The sequence below is a fragment of the Callithrix jacchus genome, chromosome 14, assembly GCF_049354715.1.
Source record: "Callithrix jacchus isolate 240 chromosome 14, calJac240_pri, whole genome shotgun sequence".
Taxonomy (NCBI): domain Eukaryota; kingdom Metazoa; phylum Chordata; class Mammalia; order Primates; family Cebidae; genus Callithrix; species Callithrix jacchus.
This window is the reverse complement of record NC_133515.1, coordinates 107045630-107067482: the sequence shown is the minus strand read 5'-3', so window position 1 is coordinate 107067482 and position 21853 is coordinate 107045630. Positions and strand designations below refer to the sequence as shown.

The 21853-nt window shown below is 40.0% G+C and overlaps 1 long non-coding RNA gene across 1 annotated transcript in view; it reads right to left on the bottom strand.

Annotated features, from left to right (window-relative positions):
* Window positions 1-1046: 1046 nt before the first annotated feature.
* The window catches only part of LOC118147411 (uncharacterized), a 212384-nt gene continuing 191577 nt past the window's right edge, over window positions 1047-21853 (bottom strand). The window contains exon 6 of the long non-coding RNA XR_008476487.2: window positions 1047-2499. This is a non-coding gene — a long non-coding RNA (uncharacterized LOC118147411). The remainder of the gene's footprint in view (window positions 2500-21853) is intronic.

The window sequence follows — 21853 nt, the reverse complement described above, 5'->3', positions numbered from 1 at the left end:
TTTTGCTGGTGGGAGGCTTCTGATTCTTTTTCCCTTTTGGGCTCAAAGCTTTGATAAATACAAACATTCAGGAGTAGACATCATTGTCTGTGGTAGCTCCATGTTATATATTCACCTAAACATTATACTAGCTTCAAGGCTCTATTATTTGGTTGGAAAGGCAAATCTGGATTTAATAAAAGACAAGTCATATCCTTATATTCACTTCTGGTCATCTGAGCATCAGGGAAAACAATGAATACAACTTCTAATGGTAAAACCCTTCAATGCAGCACAAATATTTATTCTGGGCTGAGTCATGTCTCAGGAAAGCATGCCTGTCATATCTGAAAACTGCTCCTGCATAGTTGTGAGTTCCAGGATTGCACCCACTTCATTCTTGAGCAATTAAGGGCAAAGACCTTCTCCCCTGACTGTGGCCTCTTTCCATAGTCCTCAGCACCTAGAGGGTCTCAGCAGATCTTTATGGAATGGTGGAATGATGGAATGATGGAATGATTTCCTAGTCACTGTGGTTTGGTTATCCACCAGCAGTAGATCATTAGGGTTACACATATCTAAAAGGACAAGATTAGGTGGACAGTCTTTAGCACTACAATATTTCTAAACATTTCTATTTTTTATTATTACTATTCATAACCATTTTTACAAGTATAAATGAGATTCAAATGATAGTCAAGTGCCTGCTACTTAATATTTTCTTCTTAGAGTTCACGATTGCTCCAGAAGAGCAGATAATTAATGAACCCATTTGTCCATTTCTCCTTCTGCCTCCTTCCACCATCCCAGGCCCATCTCCTCCCTGCGTCCTCCTCATCCCAAGCCTGTCTCCCTTCTACCATCACCTCCCTGCCAGCCAGTGTAACAGGAGAACACAGAACATGGCACATAGCACACACTATTCAGCAGAAGCTTCCCTGACTTCCTGCCAGACACCAGTGAGGGGGTGAATCTCCAGGGTCAGGGAGAAGCAGCCAATAACTGGAAATGAGCAGACTCAGTGGTTTCTCTGAGAAAACTTTTATAGTTATGAACAAGACAATGGCAATTATATAATGTTGGTTGCTTTTAATCAGTATTGTTTGTGTGAAAGAAACACTGAAATGGTTGAGCTATGATAGCTTCTGGCAGACAGTGGGATACATGGCTTTCCAATAGCTATTTGGTTAATTAAAAGAGTTGCAAGCATTTCTTCATCTCCTCCAAGTAGCTTAGGTCACTGGGAGGAGGGATTAGGCTACTCCAATTCCATTTTGCATCACACTCTTCCAACTTACAGAGACCACTTAGACACTGTGGACCAACCAATCTTCTGGAATGTTCAAAACAAGAGAGAGAAGAATGCACAGAATAGTTTAGGAAATTAGATAATTAACTTTAAATCCAAACACCAATTGAATTATAAAAGAGAAGAAACATATTTAAAATTCATTAAAGTTAACCCGTTTCAAAGGCACTCATGTAGAAGTCAGGAGCAACATTGGTTTCCTTTGGTTCCATGGGGTAAGGAGAAATTTGTGCTGACAGAACCTTGAGCATTGCTGAGCACAGAACGTCTCAGATTTATCAGAAGTATGGTCAGTGATCTGAGCTCCCTGTGTGTAATCAATAAGAAAAATTTTAAACATAATCAAACCCAAATAAGCTTATGTTATAGTACAAATGAGATTTTAGCCCTCCTTTTAGTTGCTTTTAATTTCTTAGCAAAACAAATTAAGTCATATTTATCATTAAAATACTTTAAAAACTTTTAGTGTGCGTTGAATGAGAATACATCAAAATTATGACTCATCAAGTCATTCATTAGTCCCTGTAGATTCATTTACAGCATACCCTCAATACGTCAGATATTATTCTATTAGGTCGGTGCAAAAGTATTTTGTTTTTTGTTTTTGCCAAAAGTAAAACTACAATTACTTTTGCACCAACCTAATAAAAAGAGAAGGATATGAAATGGAGCTTTACAGCATCCCTACCCACAAGGAGTCCATGAACTAGTCAGGAACCCAATGATACTACCAGGTATTGATTTTTTCCCCATTTTTGGGAAGTAGAGGAAGTAGACTAGTAACTGTCTATTGTTCTTAAGCAAGATAAAATATACCAATGTCTTGGCATCCCTTTAACAGGGTAATCAATACCAGCTAGCTGCTATGACAGCCACGAAATCTGCATGGCTTAACACAAAAAAGGTTTATTTATTTTCACTCAAAGTCTCTGCAGGTCAAGTGGCTGTCCTCCATCTTATAGTCATGGTGTCTGGAAACTCTGGAATCCAAGGGTTCTGTGGCAGAACAAAAAGGTGGTAGAGGCAGCACAGGCCTGAAAGTGGTAGACATCACTTCCCCTCTCGTTCCACTGGACAGAACTGGGTCATATGACCCCAAACTAACTGCAAGGGATGCTGGGAAATGTAGTTTTTCTGGGCTCCCAGGAAAAGGCACGATGTAGAGAAGACAAGGTTGCCCCTGCTTCAGTCTATTGCAAAAGACCAGACACCTGTAAAGATAGAGGAGATATGCAATGCTTACTAAGATCCTATGTAATAAGGTATTTTCTTGGAATTCACGCTTCTTTATTTTCTGTTTTTGTTTTTGTTTTTTAAGATAGCCTAAATTTCCCTTAATTAAAATACATGGAGTTGCTTCTGTATTCCTGACCAAATCCTGATATAACGATTAAAGACATGAATTTTCATGTTCAAGAGACAAGAGTTGACCTAAGAGCTCTCCTACAAAGGTGGAAATGCTAATTCTGCTTATCTCATGGGGCTGTTCTGACAGTTAAATGAGTTAAGGAATGAAAGTACATTGTAGGCTGTGTAAAATCAAGGGAAAATAAATATTCCATCTAATGGGAAAACTTCCATTTCCAAAGGTTATTTCTTCTCCATAGCCTTAATAAAATACCTTTTAAAAGACCCTTTTGATATGAAGTTGATACCTCTGAGAACTTTATCTTTCCATAGAGGTCTCTGAAACTTCTGTTCCACATTTGTTCCTTTTCTTGCCCTAACCTCTAAGGGAAGAGACATACAGCTCAAGGTTACATGAGCTTCCCCACACCATCCCTCAGCACAACTTAGTGAACCCAAGAAGGCAATAGGATCTGATTGCAGAGGGGCCCAATTAGACTCCCTTTCCTTGTTTGTTTAGTGTAAAATGAGATTTCCTGAATTTAACATCTTGTACCTTTGGTTTATACAGCTGAGATTTCTTATTAACGTCTGAGATTGGTTTGCATCCTGGACACAGGCTGCATACCATTACAGAGGGATTTATTTGGCTCCTCTGGGAAGGACTCTATTATGTCCTCCAAAAGTATTACTTTTCTCAAGTTTATCCAGGAAAGTATGGGTGGCCCTTCCATAATTGGGAAATTAATTGTTGACTGTGGAAAGAAGGGGTCATAGGAAATTCTTAAATTCTAACCTCTGTGCCAAATCCCAGATTCCTTACATTATTCTTGTGCCTTCCCCTCCACCCCCATGCATACTTTTTGTCCATTTGTTCGTCTTCAGGCCTCATGTAACATAAAACCAATGTGTTCCTTGGAAAATATGTGCCAAGGTTTTGTGTTTTTAAATTTAAATTAATGGTATTGTACAGCACGTACATTGGCCATACAACTGATTTTCCAGGGAATGTTGAGCTTGAAATGGGCACCTAGTAATATTTACTCTGAGATAACAGGTAAAAACTGGGACTAAGACTTGTGTTCACCCAAAACATAAAATTAAAGTGTTTTCTTAAAAAAAATCGATATATTGTTAAGTTTTTTCAATCTTTACATATTCAGGTCAAGGAATAGGATCTCATATTACACTGTGCCATGGTGTCTACCTTACACAAAGCTTTAATGAATGATGTCATTTGCTTATCAAAATCAATATTTTTCTCATTGCTCATGAATTTGAGTTTCATTTACTTATTTTTAATCACTAATATTTCAAGGCCTATAACCTGACCGTTCATAATCATGGCCCATTTTTCTGTTGCGTTTTCCTTTTCTTCCTGATTTACATGAGCTCCTATGTATTCTAGATGTGAATATTTTTGAACACTTAAAGATTTTATAACTATCTTTCATTAGTATGCCTTCTTCTACATTTGTCTCTGACAAATGGTTTTCCTTTATGGTTCGTGCTTTTGAAATCCTGCTGACGGTTTTCGATCCTCTCAGTGACTTTCTTCCTCATTTTCATAAACTTTAAATTTTTACATTTTACATCTAGGTTTTTCTTCCATTTGGAGTTTTATTTTGGAGTTTATCTGTTATGAGTTGGGGGTCTACCTTTAATTTTCAAACTTTAGAGCCAGGCTTCCCAATACATTTGCTAAACCTCTGTGATTTCACTACTTCATCACAAATCACGTTTGCAGGCTTCTCGGTCTGTTTCTGGTTGTATGTCAATTTCTGTTCTAAAATACTATTTGTTTGACAGATGTTTGGAAACATGTCTTTCTGTCTGGTGGGGCTATTGCTCCATCTCTTTTCTTCATTTCCAAAGTTTCTTAACTATTGAATGCATTTTGGATCAGTTTTCCGATTTCCCAAAACCTGCTACTGAGAAACTGCTTAGAATTGTATTGAATTGACAAACAGATTTTAGCAAAACTGATTATTCATAAAATTAACTCATCCAACAGGTTGCAGCAGCAAAAATGGCCAAGTGAGGACTTTTGAGAATTCTTTTCTCTATGGAAACAAAGAAAACCCTGGGGAAAAGTGGTCAGAATCAACCTTTTCTGGAAATTAGCCAGGGGTTTGAAGCAGCTTGGGTTGCATTCATTCGAGAAAAGTGACAGAATCTCAGTAAGAAGAGCAAGCTTTGAGGGATTTGAGCTTGCCCATTTGCTTCTTTCTTTCCCCATCTCTGCAGGAGCCTCAAAACCAACATCCCATACTCATAATGAAAACCCGGCAGGAGACATGACAGGATTGGAGCTGCTTCAAGGCCTCAGGTCCAGAGAACTCTTCACATATGAGGAGGATCTTCAATAAGACTCATAGCTGATTCCTCCTCAGAAAACACAGAGACCCGAAGGAAAATTCGAAGTGCTGAAAGTTAACTTATCCAGTCAGTCAACTCTTGTACAGCTCTCCTTTTTTTGTTCTTAGAGTTTGTTTGTTTTCTAATAATGGTGTTTTATATTATTGTTTTATTATTCTTAAGTACCGTATTTTTGTTGGTATTATAGATGATATTTCTATTGCCATTCTGTCTAACATTTTCTGGTGGTCAAATTTCTAGCTAGTGTGGAGGAACATTGATGGTTTTTACTTCTTGATTACCTCTCTGTCAACCTCAGGAAACCTTGTGATAGTAACAATGGCTCCTTTTTTGATTGATTAAGTCACTGGATTACCCATGCCCCTCTTGATGATTTCTGTTAACATAATCATGTTATCTGCAACTAACGACAATGTCACTGCTCTTATAATCTATATGTGCATTTCTTTTTCTTTTCTTAATGCTTTGTCTCATTCAGTTGACTGCCATTCACAGAACAGATGTTGAACATTCACACGCGCAATGGTTGTTTTCATTACCTTGTGCCCAAAGAGAATGTGATTAAAATTTGCCAGTTCAATATAATATTGGAAGTAGGGTTTTGATAAATAACTTTGAACAAACTGAAAGAGTTACCTTCCCTTTCTGATATTCTAATGGCATTGTTTTTTAAAAAAATAATAAATTGGTATTGAAGTTGATCTTATGCTGTTTTCTGCATCCATTTCTATTAAGATAGCTATTTAGATTCTTTTCTACTTTCCATTATATGATACATTAAATAACTATATTTTCTGAGGCTGAACTCTCCTGAATCTTTGGTATAAATGTTGCTTGATCATGATATACTATTTTTATGCTCTTATAAAATTAATAAACTAATTTTTATTTAGGTTCTTAAATCTGTATAAGTAGATTTAAGTAAATCTATAAGTAAAATCCGATTCGGTTTTTTTTTTTTGTTCTTATAGTATCCTCATCTAATATTAGAATCAATCTTATAAAGTGTGAAGTGTGAAGCCTCATGAATTGTGTTAAGATGACTTCACTTTTTATGTTCTATGGGACAAGTGAAGATAGAATATACCTGATGGAGATTACCTGTTTCCTTGAAGTTTAAAATTACATAGCTACCTATACAAAATTACATTGCTAATACTTCATTTTATTTCATGGTTTAGTAGCCATGTACATATGTATACATATTTGTATGTGCATATATACATATATAAATAAATTGGAATTACACATATATATACATATCCATGCATATATACTGAATTTGGCTTCTCAGAAATCCATCTGTTATCAAAGGGATTTGCACTTTATTGACAGGTACTGTTTTGGTGTTACTATATGTTCAGTGCAGTGATTTGCTTAACTTACCATCATTTTTCATAGTTCGTTTTGTTTATTACCATCTTCTCTCTAACTCTGGGGATCATTTTTGTTAGAAATCTAGCTGACTTTTTAGTATTTCCATTGCATGGACTAAGGCATTTGTTAATTATCTTGTATGTGGTTTTGTGTGCACATGTGTGTGCTTTTTTTTGAAGCAAAGACTTTTTTACTTGTATGAAAGTAAGATATAGACAAACTAGATGCTAAAAGAAAACATGCAAATAACTACTCACCATGAAAAGTGAAAACTAATAGAAAATATTCTAATATACAATGACAATATTTTCTTCCAATCATTTCTTGCCTTTGGAATTTTTTTTTTTTTTTTGAGTCTCACTATGTCACCAAGACTGAGTGCAGTGACCCAATCTTGGCTAACTGCAACCTCTGCCTTCCAGGTTCAAGTGATTCTTGTGCCTCAGCCTCCCAATTAGTTTGTATTACAGGCATGTGCCACCAGACCTGGCGAATTTTTGTATTTTTAGTAGAGATGGGGTATTGCCATGTTGGCCAGGCTAGTCTCAAACTCCTTGCCTCAGGTGATCTGCTTGCCTCGGCCTCCTAAAGTGCTGGGATTACAAGCATGATTCCCCACCCCTGGCCCCTTTGGAACTTTTATTAAATAAATGTTACTACTTCTATCTTCCATATCTTTTAACTTTTTGTCTCAATCATCATATTACATAATTGCTTCTGAATGTATTCTGGAAGACATTATTTGAATTCAACTTACAAAATGATTCTTCAACTATATCTATTCATTTGTAAAACTCCATTCATTAAGCTCTTTATTTCATCAGTTTCATTTGTCATGTCCAAAGACTTCATGTATGCTTGCTATTGCTTTCAATATCGTTTTTATTCTGAGATTACCTGTATGTGTGTGTACATACATACACACACACAGACACACACACTGATGGCTCAGAAAACAATATTCCCAAAAGGAGACCTCAGCAGCAGCCTTAGCAGTGAAAGTTTTTCTCTTTCTCCTGCTTTTCTGTCTCTCAGTCCTTAGCCAGTCATAGAAACAAAAATCTCTCTTTCCCAAGATGGGTCATAGAAACCAAAAGCCCCTTTCACCAAAGCCAATCATAAAACCTGAAAATATTACCTAAGTGCTCTCTCTGCCTTTTTGTGTAAAAACTGACCATTGAGAAAGTATCTGACTTACCTTGCTTTACAGTAGATCATAAGACCCCCTAATATGGTTTGGCTCTGTGTCCCCACCCAAATCTCTCTTCAAATTGTAATAATCCTCACGTGTCAAGGGCAGGACCAGATGGAGATAATTAAATCATCCCCTACTGTTTGCATGAGATATGATGGTTTTATAAGGGGCTTCCCCCTTCTCTCTGCACTCATTCCCACTCCTGCCACCCTGTGAAGAGGTGCCTTCTGCCATGATTGTAAGTTTCCTGAGGACTCCCCTGCCATGTGGAACTGAGAGTCAATTAAATCTCTTTTCTTTATAAGTTACCTAGTCTCATGTATTTCTTTGTAGCAATGTGAGAATGGACTAATATAGCCCCATTCCAAAGAGGGTCCTGCCAAATGCTCAGAAGGAAGGAATGCAGGCTGAGAGAGGCTCAGAAGACTCCAGATAGACAGTCCTTGCTGGGCGTCCCCACACTGTCTATTACCATTAGATCATACACTTTTGTTCCAATCGTATTTCTATACAGCTGTTCAGACTTTGTTGAACCCAAGCATAAAAAGGGACAATTTCCCTATACGTTTGCATCTTCATTATGAAGGCTACTGTGTATATACATTAAATACATTTGTATGCCTTATCTCCAATTAACCTATTTTCTGCAAGTTGATTTTTCAGCAAACCTTTAGAAGATAATATAACCTGTTTTATATTCTTACTCTACGTCATTCTGTTAGCTTTGATTCCTCAAGTATTGACAGTTCTGTTTATTCAGTGGTTCTCAAAGTGCTTTGGTCAGAGAGATTTCCTGTGAGACCGTCTCTTATTCTCATGGGACTACTAGCTGCTTTGTTAGCAATGTGTTCTGGATGATGGCATAAAAGCATGCCTTTAGTTTATTTCCCTCCAGATAAGTTTGGGGCTGTCCCAGGGAGCAGAGTTCCCAACGTTACATTCTAGGGCCTGGACTCTCCTTACTGCCTTCCCCCACCATAGGACTTTCTGGGATTTCCTTTCCAGGCACTGCTCAGTCCTTGTGATTATCAGCCTCTCTGCCACTAACATGTCCCACGTGGTGGAAGTGGGGCTCAGGGGCTCTGCCAGGCTGGCCAGATCTGCTGCACCATCTGCTGAGGACTCCAACCATGCTGTGGTCTAGCTCCAAGTTAACATCACCCTCCCACCTTGAGCTGTGATGGGGCTAACCCATAGTTTATTCTTACTCTGTTGATGTTAAAGCACTGACAGAGCTCCATTCATGGCAGCATGTGAATAAAAGCAAAACAAAGCAACCAAAGCAAAGCAAGCCCACCCCTCCCTGGCTGTGGGTGATGATTCTCTCCTGCTCCCATCCACTGTCCAGCTTCTCTTCCACCTTCTGCTGCAGTCATGGGGGCTCAATGACCTTCTCTCCCCAAAGGGCTTCCCACAATCTCTATATCAGGCTTTATAAAGTTCTGATGTACCTTGACCTTCATGTATCATGCACGTCCTCTCAAGAATAGAGTGAAGACACCCATATCTTAAGTACCTCCTCTACAACCTCTAGTGCACTATTTAAAATTTTCAAAATAAAAGAAACCAGGATACAAGATGCAGGTGATAGTCAGAATAAAGGGTCTGGAATAGAGATTCCTAGAAAGAAACAGTATGAGGAACATGTGTAGGGATTGGTGAGCTGGCAGCCATATCAACCCAAGGCCCACTCTTCCTGCCACTGTTGTTGGGACTCAGTGTCTAGAGAATGGCTGGCACAGCCTCGAATTCTTAGATTGTATGCTGGTCACACTGCATGGATGTGCTGAAGGTGAAAACTTTCTTTCAATATCAAAACCAGACAGAGTAATCACTGACAGATAGCAGTGAGATGATATCTGGTGAAGTTAAGATACCTTGGGGATGGACAGCTGTGTTTGGAATTTATTTGATGTACATATGCAGTCTGTCATTTTTCTAGCCAACCCCATATTGCTGTCTTGCCTCTCCATTATCTCCCCAATCTGATAGATTAGAGAGAAATATTTTGTTTGCCAGTTCAGAAGTAAGCACTGTCCCTTACCTGAAAAGACTGAAGCAGGGTTTAACAAGCTAATTTGAACCAAATAGAAGATGTTCTATCGTGATATCAGCTGGTCTCTTTGTTTGCACTTACTGTTCCTGTGTTGTGGATAACCTGGTAAAACCCGTGAAACTCAGTATATATGGATCAGACAAAAATGAATGTCCACTTTGGAAACCTGCCAGAAGAAGTCAATGAATTTCTCTATAGGAAGTGCCTAATTTATAACCCACAGGATGGAGGACAGTGAAAATGAGAAAGGCATTTCACATCAATTAGAAAATGTCTCCAGACTCTTCTGATTCTATCTCAAGTGAGAAGCCAAGTCCAAAAAGGCTGGAGACTCATTTCTAATGATCATCTTTACATTTGCATAAACTTTGACATGTGGGGAGGGATAAAAGTATGTGCATGTGAATACCCGGATGTTAACTCCTCTGAATGAACAAAGACAAGGGTTCTCCCATCACCTGGGAAGTTCAGTAGGTGAAGTAGAGCTTAGTAGAGCTGGTGTTTAGATCCTTAGGGGATGTCAGTTTAAGAACTCTACTACTTTACAATGTGCAAGATCTGCCCTTACCATCTGTCCACTGAGAAAGGGACAGAGAACTAAGGCTCACTGAGATGTGAATGTGTGATCAGCACTGTGCTGAACACTTCACACACATTTTCACAATTAACTACCCAAGAATTTTGTGAGGTGTTTCATATCATCCACAATCTATTGATGAAGAACTGAGGCTCCAAGATGCATTTACCTGCTCACAGTACTAAGACGCATTGTGCACATGTTGCTAAAGACATACAAGACATTATTTTCTCTCTCTTTTTACCTATGAAATCTTCACTGAGCTTTCTTGGTGACAGGTCTGAGATATAGCATGTAGGTAAACACTGACTTAATGTTTCTCACCTTTTAAGGAAGAGATAAAGGTAAATGGCAGAGATTAGCCATTGTCACCATGCTGTTTGCCCTCGTGCTGAAATTGTGTGCAGCAGACAGGCTCTGAGTGGTTCTATTTCTCATACATACTTTTGTCTTTAATGTGGATCCACAAATGTGGCAGAAGTTCGACTATAGAAGGATGTTATCAGCCAAATGGTTCACTGGGGATAGAAGAGAAGGACTGTAAGGTAGAAGGTCAGGAACACAAAACCATTGGTCATCCCTTTGAAGTACAGCATGAGGCTTGGCTTCTGATCCAGGTTGAATCCAGATTAAAAAAAACAATTAAACCATATTAATTTGTTAATTAGGTATCTCAAATACAACAAGTATTTCTACTGAGGTCCTCAGCAACAGAAACATTGAAGAAAGAAGGAGAGAATGAAGAGAGAGAAAGAGAGAAAGGAGGAGAAGGTGAAAGAGGAGGAAGGACAAGGAAAGGAATGAATGAGGGAAGGAAGGAGAGAGAAAGGAAGAAAGAAACAAGAAAAGAAAGAAAGAGAAAGAAAGAAATAAAAAAAGAAAGAAAGAAAGAGCAAAGGAGGGGGGGAAGAAAGGAAGAGAAAGAAAGAGAGAGAGAAAAAGAGAGGGAAAGAAAAAGAAAGGAGGAGGGAAGGAAGGAAGGAAGGAAGGAAGGAAGGAAGAAGGAAGGAAGGGAAAGAACGTGAGAGCGACATAAAGAGGGGCAAGTCCCTCTTCATCTCTGTATATATAGACACATCTCTGCCTTCGTAGAGCTTATTGTCTAAGAAAATTTTTAATAAAATGTTAAGATTCCAAAGGGAGTTAAATGAGGGAAATATTAAAGGTCCCTTGACACATGGGAGAAACTTCAATAAATTTAAAAATAGAAAAATATTTTTGGCTGATAATTAAATAAATAATAGATTTAAAACCATCTCATGATACTAGGCATAGATCTGAAAATTTGCATGCACACATGTGTGTGCACACAAGCGCACAGAGACCTGCACTCTGATACTGGCGAGACTGGGCTGAATTAGCAGGCACCAGCTCCTGTCCAGTCCAATAACATTATAAGATACAAGAGCTTTCTTTGAGTGCTGTGGCCTTTTTTCTGTGACCAGTTGACCCTGTCATTTGGAATTTTGCCTAATGAAAAGTTTAACAGAAGCAAAAATCTATTCAAGTGCATTTCTTATAGTGTTATCTAAAATAGTACAAAATTCCCCATCAACAATTGGTTATTACCACATGTAAAAAATGCTAAATTTTTCAACATCCAAGAAAACGTTGGTACATTCAAAGACTACATAGAACTGCCGGCGTGGTGGCTCATACCTATAATCCCAGTACTTCGGGAGGCTGAGGCAGGTGAATCACTTGAGGCCAAGAGTTCAAGAGCAGCCTGGACATCATGGCAAAACCCCATCTCTACTAAAAATACCAAAAAAGGAAGAAAAAAAAAAGCTGCGTGGCTGGTGCCTGTAGTCCCAGCTACTCAGAAGGCTGAGGCATGGAAATCTCTTAAACCTGGGAGATGGAGGTTGCAGTGAGCTGAAATTGCGCCACTGCACTCCAGGCTGGGCAACAGAACAAAACTGTTAAAAAAAAAAAAAAGAAAAAAGAAAAAAAAAGACACATATTTATAGGAAAGGTTTTTAAAATGTTATTAAATTTCCAAAGCAAGATAAAATACAAAATAACAATTTCTGTATGATTTACACTATATAAAAATAATTTTTTGTATAGACAAGAACCAGGATGCTATATAACAAAAAAGGAATTCTGTTGCATCTGCTTGTTGAGATGAGAGGAGATTTAATTATTTAGAACACTATTTAATAATGCTGCATAATCTTTTCAGTATAAAAAATAAGTAGATTCTGCAGTGAGCCGAGATTGCACCATTGTACTCCAGCCTGGGTGACAGAGCAAGACTCCATCTCAAAAAAAAAAAAAAAAAAAAAAAGGGAGGGGCACGGTGGCTCAAGCCTGTAATCCCAGCACTTTGGGAGGCCGAGGTGGGTGGATCACGAGCTCAAGAGATCGAGACCATCCTGGTCAACATGGTGAAACCCCATCTCTACTAATAATACAAAAAATTAGCTGGGCATGGTGGTGTGTGCCTGGAATCCCAGCTACTCAGGAGGCTGAGGCAGGAGAATTGCCTGAACCCAGGAGGCGGAGGTTGCAGTGAGCCGAGATCGCGCCATTGCACTCCAGCCTGGGTAACAAGAGAGAAACTCCGTCTCAAAAAATATATATATATATTTAATAACAGACAAAGGAAGTAGAATTTACTATGGGCTGAGCAAGGAATTGAAAATACTGATCAGTGATGGGTGACAAAACATGAAATCAGTCATCAAACTTTAAAATACAATACAGATGGTTTCATGGTTGAAAAATAGAATTCTTGGAAATTAGTTGTGAGCCCACCTGGTGGGATTTAGAAGAATTCACCAAGCAGCCTAAATGTTTGAGCAACCGGATATTCAGTATGCAATTTTTTAAAAATGCCCAATCCTACATGTTTTTATTGAATACCTAATGCACCTATAAATTGCCTAGCTACTGGAAAATACATGAGGTTTTAAATGTACATGCTGTAGAAAGAGTTCTTGTGATATTGAACATACCTGGAGGTTAATTTTGAAATTTGGAAGAGCATGATTTGCATATTACAATCTGAAGAAAATCACAGTAAGAATTCTCTACCTCACACTCTTTCCTTCCTCTTGCTCCTACCCATACATCCTTCTTTCACCACCACATCTCCCCTCCTAATAAAATCTAAGCCATGTGACTTTTTTCAACATCTGCTTCCTTTCTTTTCTTTCACAGAAAGCACGCATGAATAATCAGACTGCACTGCTGCTGTTAATTGTAAAAATCATTAGTAAACTTCCAGGTGCTGTTTACTATATAAGCGTTGTAATTTTCTATCCTAAAATCAGCAACTCCCCCACATCATTGTCTGCCCTGGGGCATGAGCACTGTGCAGCTTTGAGGCTGTCAAAGGCAGTTGCCACCCCATTTACTGGGACTGAAAGAGATCGATCCACACCTGCAGCGTTTGAGGCAGTAATTCCCGATATTAACCAGACCTCATGAGGAGAGGACCCTTTTGCCAACCTCCTCATGATTCAACACTGTCCAATCCATGTGGAATCACTGAATATGCTGTGATTGGCTGACACCCACCACGTCCATTCTTCCCCTTTCTGCCACCACGCCACCTATTGTCCAACGATTCTGGAAAGAAACCGGTAGAGAAGGGAAAGCAGCCTAGATGCGTTTGTCTCTAACTTGTCAGCCCGACATGCCTGAATATTTGCAATTGCAAATAAAGTGCAGAGGAAGAACAAACTCAAGAACCCTCAAGAGCCCAAACTGCAAGAGGCACAAAGAATCCTGGAGATTTAACTGAGAGAAGAGATCACAGCACAGAGAGGAAGTAACTTGCCCGGTGCCATACAAACACTGCCTAATGCTTTGGTTACACAAAACAGATTACAACTTCCATCTGTTTCCTTGAAGGCACCTGTGGTTTTCCTCAAGAAATTCAAGATAAAAGAAAACAAAGCTTGAGTTTACATTTTCCCAGGTACTACAATGGCATCCCTGGGCACACCTGCTGTTCTTTCTCTGGGGCTCCCAGTTCCTGCTCGCTCCTCCAGGCAGGATTCTACACGGCCTTCCAGTAACACTGCAGGGCATCTTTCGGGTGGTCTGGATACACCGTCACCTATAACCTGCTGCACGGTGTATTCCTACAGTCACAGCCATTATTTTCCTGCACCGCGTCATCTGTTTGCATGCTCCTGTTTCAGTGGTACTCGAAGTGCCTCTGATAAAAGTGCTTTTCCTTCTTTTTCTTTTTTTGTTCATGGCCTAGTTCAATACCTGAATGAATGAATAAAATTTATTAATAATATCTAATGTTTTAATGAACGTTTGAGGTAGAAAGTTCTTAGAGACCATCTAACCCAACTTCAAAATTAACTTCTGCATCACAGGCACAAGAATGTTAGTGACTATGTGAACTATGTTTACACTTTGGCATCCTGGAGTCTCCTCTACAGCTTTGTCCCCAAGACAAAGCCTAGGACTGCGTTTCTTAGAATCCCTTCCCCATCAGCTTCCATGAAAAGGAAGAGGTCCGTGTCCTCCAGCAGCTGTGGTGAGAAGAAGCACAGGTGACTCATAGACCAGTGTGGGGAGGAAGCAGATGCCATTGTTTCAGCAGTTCCCAGGCAAGCTCCTCCACAGCTCCTGCTGTCGTGTGGCAAGCTGAGAACTTCAGCAATACTTCACATTCCTTCGTTGCCCTGGCTTTTTCAAAATTTTGCTAGTTTTATTTCCTTGCATTAAAAACTTCCTGTGATAAAAGAGTTATCTTATTAACACATAATGTGGGTCAACACACAGAGTTGGGGTAGAGAATAAATCCTGACCCCTACCTCATAAAAACAAAATCCAGACAGAGCATAGATCTACACGTGAAAAGAAAAGTAAAACAATATGTTTAAAAGAAAACATACAAGAGCATCTTCACAACCTTAAAGTAGGTAGATCTTATACAAGACACCAAACATTGCTACCCACGAAACACAAAATGACAAACAGAACTCCATTAAATTTAATAATGTCTGCATATCAAAAGACGTCATTAGGAGAAGTCAAGCCACAAAATAAAAAAGGATATTTGCATGACACATATTTGAGAAGACTACCCAGAATATACAAACATTTACACAAATCAATAAAAAAGGCAGACATCTCAAGGTAGGAGAAAGACTTCAATAGGTACCTCAAAAAACAATACCTAAATAGCCAAAAGCATGTTAAAAATGTCTCAAATTAAGTAATTATTAGATAAATGCAAATTAAAACCACTATATACACAAGAGAAAGTCTGTCATTTAAATGACAGACAAAACGAAGCATTGTGTTTGGAGCAACTGGAACTCACCCACTTTTAAGAGTAAATTGGTACAACTATGCTTGCATGTTGTTGGAAAACTCTGGAAAACTGAAATTATCTACTCAAGCTGAACATCCATCGATCCAACATCCTCCAATTCTACCTCTACATATATATTAATAGAAATGTACACACATGTTCACAAAAGACATATGAATATAACAGCAATATTTGAGTAGTTCATATTACAAACAACCCATCAATCAATCCACAGAATAGACTGTGATGTATTCATACACGTGACACGATAAAGGAATGAGAATGAAATAACCACAAATTTTCCCCAAAAATCACAATTTTGATGAATCAAAATCAAAATAGCCCAAATACAAAAAAATACATCCTGGGGTAATTCCATTTACATAAAACTTAAAAATCAGAAGAAAAATCCATGGCTTTAGAACTTAGAATAGTGGCTACTTTGGGGAGGGAATGACCATGAGGAGAGGGACTTCTTGTTAATGTCGAACTTCTCGCTCTGCCTTCTTGTTACATGGCATGTTCAGTTTGTAAAAGTTCATTGAAATTCACTGTTAATATTTGTGCATTTTTTCTATGAATCTTCTATTTAATAAAAATGTTACATTAGAAAACATTTAGACTGGGGATACCTGGAGTGTCTTCTATTTTCCTGACTGACAAGAGTAAATTATTTAAAATTTATAGTTAATAAGTTTCAGGGACACGGTTACGAAGATGAGGGTGACAATTACGACAATTACGAATATCTTCAAGTACAATGAAAACAGTACTACTGTTTATTAGGCGGGAGACAATATGTTGGGGATATTTTCATAACCTGACACTGTCCTGGGAAGCAGGAATTGGAATTCCTGTTTCACGGATTGGGAAATTGAAGGTAGCTAATTTGGTCAGTAACCCAGCTCCTGTCAGGGTCAAACTTGACTCTCAGACAGAATCTATTGATTCTATGCAGATCTCCCACTTCACAACACGACTAGCTTTATGGAAGGATGGTATAATTTTTCACCTGTAGCTCAGAAACCCTTCTCAGTTTGTAAATGCCGAGTCACTCAAAGTGACGCCCCTATCTGTGAAAGTGCTGTGAGTTTTGTCTGTCTGAATGAGGCAAAGATCAAGTCTGATGGGATTTCTGCCCCCACTGTGTAGGGTCCCTCATGCATTTGTGGGGCTCTGTAACAACCCTCATCAAAGTATATAACTCAAGAGATTGAGGATCTGCCAATTCTAAGCAGCTCTTCCCACCTTTCTTAGGAAGAACTCTCACACATCCTTGGTACTGGGCCGGGATGAGAACAGCCTGTGGGATTGGCAGCTGCCTGTCAGGGTCTCATCTAGAGCAATGTCTTCTCTTTTTTACATCCTGCTATAATGGAGATTGTGAATCTCTGAAATCAGATAAAATGCTATTTTCTCATTTGGAAAAAAGAGAGAGAACTTTTAATGTCTCATAAAACTATAGGAGAGGGTTTGGTAAAATGAGCATTTTAAACTCCCACCGCAGGAGTATGCAGAATACAAGAGAAGAGAAATTCCCTTCAGGATCCTCCATCTCCTCTGCGTAAAAGAAAGGAAGACTGACAATCCTCCTTGCAGAAAGAGAAGTCCTCCATCTCACAGAATCCTCAATCTCCTCACACATTCCCCCATCTCCTCAGAGTCCCCCAACTCAAAGAGTCCCCCAATTCAGAGTTCTCCATCTCCTCACAGAATCCTCCACCTCACAGAGACCTCCATTTCACAGAGTCTTGCATCTCACAGAGTCCCCCATCTCCCCAGAGTCCTGCATCTCACCTCACGTAGTCCTCCATCTCACAGAGTCCTCCATCTCACATAGTCCATCTCCTCACAGAGTCCCCCGTCTCCTCACAGTACTTAATCTCACAAAGTCCCCCATCTTACAGAGTCCTCCATCTCACATAGTCCTCCACCTCACACAGTCCCTCATCTCACAGAGTCCTCCACTTCACTTAGTCCTCCGTCTGAGTTCTCCATCTCACAGAGTCCTCCATCTCACAGAATCCTCCACCTCACATAGTCCTCCATCTCACAGAGTCCTCATCTCACAGAGTCCCCCATCTCACAGAGTCCTCATCTCACAAAGTCCCCCATCTCACAGAGTCCCCCATCTCACAGTCTGCCATCTCACAGAGTCTCCCATCTCACAGAGTTCGCCATCTCCCACATTCCCCCATCTCCTCTGCATAACAGAAAGAATGAACTGCAGATGGAAGAAAACCATCCTTTGAAGAAGGCAATTCGGCTTTTTCTTGTCCTTGGTGAACTTCATCGCCTGTTTCTCTTGATGACAATCTTCACCATGATTGTAGTTTCTCACTGGACCTCCTTCACCTGTTCCAGCATTCTATCCTGAACTTCTATTCAGAAGAACCTGAAGCCAATAGGTCATCCCAGCCCCTCTGCCCGTACACCTGCAGAGAGGCCCTCACCATCCTCATCCCCTTTTCTCCTGCCTTTGGGAGGAGCATGGCCTTGAGTCCTTCATGCAAAACCATTCCCCCGCACCCTGAGTCCTCCCATCTTCCTTTAAGGGCTCTTTCCAGCAGTTTATAAAAAAGCACATCTCTCAAATCCCCAAAACTGGGCCGCTCTTTCATGTCTCACTCTTGAGCCTGAATTACCCTCCAAACTGACTCCTCCTATGTTGGCTTCACCATCCAAAACCTCTCCCCTGCTCACCTCTCATGAAAACTGGTCTCTGGCGAGATCACCGTGATCTTCTGCCTGCTTCTGGACCCCCTTTTGAGGGGGTGTGGTGGAGCCTGAACCCTCCACTTTGCTATAGGTGCTTCCACCAAACTCGCATAATTTCCAAGTCTACCTGAAACTTTTCATTTTCTCCTGGCTGAGTCTCTGCTGAAGTGACATAGCGGGTGACTCTGCCTTCCTAGAGGCTCCTCCAAGTGCCCTTCTGACCCACTGATTGGAGCGGAGCGCCTTTCCCTGCTGAACATCGCCTGGACATCATCTCAGGCCACGTCCCTCTGTCCCCTGCTCACACAACTCAAATAACCTAAGATGTTATTTTCCCCCAGATTTTTAAGCTCCTATATCCATCTCTTAGCTGGATATTTTCACCTGAATACCCACATCCCATGGGTCAATGAAAGGCTCTTTACGAGAGGAGAAAAGAGACAAGATGGCAACACATACGCACGTGTTTACCCTCCACGCTGAGCACGGTACTAGTGAAGAAATGTTTGTTGAATGAATGAACAAGTGAATTAATGCATGTGTGGCCAATGGAGCTCAGAAATACTCAGAGGATATCTTTTTCCAGTCCCTCTCTGCCGTCACTGTGACTTTCCTCAGCCACATACAGGGAAGAGTGCATTGTATCTGCTAGGCAGTTTCAAAGAAGATAAAATTAGCCAGAATGGCAAAGACAGCCTCTAAAATCGGCAAACTTTTTCAAGTTTTCATTAGTTGATGTATTTTTCCTTCTCTTTTTAAATGTACCCTCTGGCTTCCAAAAGACCGACATTTCAGAAAATGTTACTGAGGGGACCAGGACTGCTCGTAGGAGACCACCGCCACTGGGCTGTGGTTGGGAGGCCTGCAGCCTCGCCTGCTCTCCCGAGCTGGTTCCTCATTTAACATCTCCTCTGAACACTTGCTCTATACCATTAGGTGGCCACTCTGGAGGAGAATGTAGGATTTGCCATATAATGTAATTTTTTAAAGAGATTATTTAAGGCACGATTTCTGTTTATGGTCCCAAGATAAATCATAACCAACTTTGTTTACCTCATATGCCTTCTTAATTAACTGACAACCTATTAGCATACATTTTTTTATCCCAGGAGCATTAATTATACATAATTTATATCATAAGCATTTATTTCGTATCAGTGGGATGAATAAAACATTTACCTGCTTAGAGCTACTTGAGGTTAACATTTTTATACAAAAAACTCACCTGAGACTTCCAATCAAATTATCAGATTTTTAATTTTCCATTACATAATGATACTGTACCGGTCATTGTGGCATTTTATTCCACTCTAGGCTAAACAATCATTTAGCAGAGTGCCGTGCTGGCAGCATTAATTAACCAATGATACATGCTTTGCTGCACAATGAGATGCAAATAATAAAAGAGTAAAATTCGCTCATATGAGAGACAGAGTCCTTCCTGGGATTGTAAAACCAATACTAGCCCTGGTGAAATCACAAAGGTCCCCAGGCCTTCCGTGTCATAGTTTGTCAGATTGGAAAGGACCATAGAGGTCAAAGGGTACATTCTATTGTCGTTTTAAAGGTGAGGACTCCTGGGGCCAGAGAAGGCAAATGTCTGGCACAACCCATTGCACCAGCAGCAAGTGCCAGAGACTGGGATGTGGTGTGTCGTGCACACTGGCCCAGTGCCAGGATAGCTCCACCTGTCATCACAGGTGTGTGCTTCTCTCTCAAAACATGGTAGGCTTTGAATGTTTGCATCAGATGGAATATCGTGCCCAGGTGCTCTAAAATGAGATGTACATAAATTAGTCTTTGGATTAGAAATGTCACAATCTTTCCTGTACGGGGTGGCTTAGGTGATGTCAACAAGGGATTTTTTATGTCTCTCAAAAGATTAATAGATTGACTGTAATGCCATAAGAAGCCCTAGTTCCAGTGTCTAGCCTTAAAATCAGTATACACTTTTCTCTAATCATCACATCGCTTTGCCACCACACTTCTCACTGGCTGTCTTCTTGCTCCGAACGGATGAATTTTTAAGATTGTGGATCTTGTCCTCTACCGTCTCTATGACTATTTTGTTCACCAACTACAGTTACCCAGAAACCAGTGGCAATGTTAGTTAGAGCACAAATGGACCTTTTTACCTGAGAAATCCTTTGTTGCTTAGAATGAAATTCAGAGGATTTTGCTGGTTTTTTGACAGGAGTTAAAAAGAGCTGTACTTGCACAGGACTGAATGAGCTCACTAAAGATCTGGGCTGTGGATGGAGAAAAAAGAGACCCACCAGAGATCATTAAGCACCTGCTGTGTGACAGAGCCTCTGCCTGGCCCTCGTCCGCGCCATCTCATTCGATTCAATGCAGGGAAATAACACAATTATCCTCACCTCGTAGATGAGAAAACTGAAGTTTAAAAAGGTTAAGCCATTTGCTCAAAGCCACAGCTGCAACAGGAGACAGTGCTGGGATTTGAACCAAGGTCTATATACTTTTAAAATCCAGGCTGTTTCTATGCACCACACTAATAACAAGGCAGATGGTAGCAGGCATTTAGGTAGAACTGCTGAAAAGCCCTTTCTCCATGTCTTTCATCTCCTGATTTTGAGTTACAAATGTAATTTCTTTAATAGATTCTGCCATCTTGCCTGGAAAGAATGAAGCATATTTCCCTTGAAGAAACCTTTTTGCATCACTAACGAGTCAGTGTGGAGAGAAGACACTTGGTGTCAATGTTGGGGTAGAGTTAGAGAAATCTGTTTCTTGAATCCCCTCTCATAACATGGCAATGGTAACAAAGGCAGAAGGAAATCATACAAAGCAAAATATGGGTGTCCCAGAGTCCCTGGTAGACAAAGCAGCCCAGCCCAGTGAATTCTCCAAAGTGACCCTTGCAGAGACTTGCCTGTGCCCGGCCGGCCGGGTGACACAGCAGCCTCCCTCCACTCAAGGTCCATCCCATCTTGTACACCCAGAAGCCAGGCAGCATCCAAAGCCCACTCATGACCCATGCCTTCAACAGCATCACCTTCTTACAGTTATCCAAGAAAGGCTGAACTTCTTCAAAGCCCTTCCTGGCTCTCAGCTCTCTTTACGTTGCCTTCATAAGAAATTTCATGTGTGCCCATGCCATCAAATACCCATGACTATTTCACCACTCCTCACGCAAGCATCCTCTGGTAGCCAATCTGAGATGCTGTACTCAGTGATTCCCTTAGGAAGTCTCAAATCCACCTAAAGGTAATGTGTCCTACACCACACTCCTGATTCACCCCCGAATGAAAGGAATATTAGCTCAGTAAATGACATCCTTTATCCACTTGCTCAAAAAAAAAAAAAAACTCTCTCATATCCATTCTATTTCTTATCTATTTTTTCTTCTAAACAGATGTTGAATTCATCCCTGTTTTTCCCCTTTCACTGCCACCATCATAAGCTTGGCTGTTAATTTCACTCACATGGACTTCTACAATCACCTTTTTTATTGCCTAATGGTTATTAGGCATTATCGCTTCATCTAATTTTTGAATTGTAACTAGAATTGTCTTTTCATGATGAAAATCTGATTATGTCAAATATCCATTAAAAATAATGAGAAATACATCTTAAAGTTCAGAACAGGAACAGAAACAGAAACCATA